At 43.6% G+C, this 2,500-nt stretch overlaps 1 protein-coding gene across 1 annotated transcript in view; it reads right to left on the bottom strand.

Moving 5' to 3' along the window:
- dab1a (DAB adaptor protein 1a) overlaps positions 1–2,500 on the bottom strand; it is a 184,071-nt gene that overhangs the window by 106,624 nt on the left and 74,947 nt on the right. The window lies entirely within an intron of this gene.

The following is a 2,500-nucleotide window of genomic DNA, read 5'->3' as shown; positions in this document are numbered from 1 at the left end:
TCTAAAAGAAATCTTGGAAAAACTCCATCCACCCAGTCAGAAGTTATGGGCCAAACAATTCAGCCATCTTGGATTCAGCCATCTTGAAAGTGTTGTAGCTCTGCGTTTTGGGGATATACTAAATGACATAGATGGTATTTTAAGTTGGCTAAGGAACACTGCATATGATATAATTTTGAATGGGATTAGAACTCACAACCTCCATATCTGTAATCCAACCCCTTTGCCATTGATATTAAATGACATACAATACATGATATTTGAAGTTGGCTAAGGAACACTGCATATGATATCATTTTGAAAATCAACATGGCTTCGACTGGGGTTCGAACCTCCAACCCCCATATCCCTAATTCAGCACATTTGCCATTCATACTAAATGACATACATGGCATTTTAAGTTGGCCAAGGAACACTGCATATGATATCATTTTGAAAATCAACATGGCTTTGACTGGCATTCGAACCCCCAACCTCCATATCTGTAATCCAGCACATTTGCCATGCATACTAAATGACATACATGGCATTTTAAGTTGGCCAAGGAACACTGCATATGATATAATTTTGAAAATCAACATGGCTTTGACTGGGTTTCGAACCCCCAACCTCAATATCTGTAATTCAGCACATTTGCCATCCATACTAAATGATATACATGGCATTTTAAGTTGGCCAAGGAACGCTGCATATGATATAATTTAGAAAATCAACATGGCTTCAGATGGGATTCGAACCCTCACATCCATATCTCTAATGCAGCGGCATGCATTACCACTAAGCCAAGCAGCTAGCTGTCATACACAGTCCAGCAAGACTATATTAGATTGCATTGAAGAGCTGAACAATACACTTCTAGAATGGCTGCTCGCACCTGCTCGTTAAGAATAGAATCTTGAGACAGTGGCAGTTAAGATGGAATCCTTCATTGGGAGCACCTGTTCTGATACTAACTGACAGTTAGTATTGAGCCTTTAACAGGGGAGAAAATGAGAATGAGTTTTTTGTCTTTACAACATCGTTGTAAAAAAAACTAAAAGGAGTTGGCACGTGTCCTTTTCACAGATCGGAGTCATGCTTGTGATCTCTCTAACAGTCTTTGAATGAAGTTTATAGGTTAAATTTTTCAGGCACAAATGGACCTCCGTGTGGGACATGCGCTGATCTCTTGAAAAATGCACTTTTCAAAAGACTGGGATTCTCCATAGAGCCAGGCCTGTTTTTTTTACAAACCTGCCATTTAAAAAGTATTGGGAGTTGGGAGATGAAAACTTTGACAATTTGGAGACATCCCATAGAGCTCGCTAACAACGCGTCAACTAAACTTCTAGGTGAAAGTGTTGATGTTTTATGACCGAAAAAGCCTCCTACACTCTAATCTCTAGAGTGGCGGAACTTTGGTTCATGAAGGTTCCACCATAGTTTTCAATGGAGACCCAGGCTTTCACAAAATCGCCAAAAACGGGAAAACGACAAGAGACACGGAGAAGCCTATAACGATACGCGATCTCCAAGCCGAGCCGGTCGTTTTAGTGTTTGAACGGTGTCTCTATCTCGAAAGGCCTAGGAGGAGATCCATTTTCTATTTTACTGCTGCCCTGCACAAGACCAATAATAAAGGAAAGAAACAGGACTTAGAGATTACTATAAACGGGCCTTGCTCTGCAAGGGCCATGCTCTGCATGGTCCTTGCTCCGCAAGCCCGCTTAATTACTAACTAATTCATGGGCATTACATAAATGCTGTTACGCGACCTGACGTCTGAACCCCAAAAAAAGGTCTTTCACCCTTGCACGCACGCACGCACGCACGCACGCACGCAAGCACTCACAAACAGAAGAACCAAAACACTCCCTCTCCATATTCAGCATGGATGTGACTCAATGTTTTCCTACTCTCATCTGAAGACATACACGCTACAACCACAAAAAACACAAATTATTTGCTTGTAAATACATACAGTACACATCCACACCAAACTAACACGCACGCACGCACACACACACACACACACACACACACACACACACACACACACACACACACACACACACACACACACACACACACACACACACACACACACACACACACACACACACACACACTCACACTCACACTCACACACAGACACACACACACACACACAGACACACACACGCACACACACACTCACAGAAGGTCTTGTAGTTAACTCAGCTGGGAGTGCCTATGCACCAGGCGGCATGTTAAAATCAATCTCTTGTCCACCTGGATGTGGCGGCCAAGGTGACAGCTGATCAAATATGCACAAGCCGGAGCAGACGGCGTGGAAAGATGCTTAATGCACCAAGGCTATGTGTGTGCGCTTGTGCGCGTGTGTGTGTGTGTGTGTGTGTGTGTGTGTTTGTGAGTGTGGTGTGTGCGCGCGCGTGTGTGTGAGAGAGAGGTGTGTGTGTGTGTGTGTGTGTGTGTGTGTGTGTGTGTGTGTGTGTGTGTGTGTGTGTGTGTGTGTGTGTGT

This window comes from Engraulis encrasicolus, chromosome 6 (assembly GCF_034702125.1).
Source record: "Engraulis encrasicolus isolate BLACKSEA-1 chromosome 6, IST_EnEncr_1.0, whole genome shotgun sequence".
In the NCBI taxonomy this organism is placed as follows: domain Eukaryota; kingdom Metazoa; phylum Chordata; class Actinopteri; order Clupeiformes; family Engraulidae; genus Engraulis; species Engraulis encrasicolus.
Note: the sequence above shows the minus strand (reverse complement) of the source record. Positions and strands in the feature narration are given on the sequence as shown.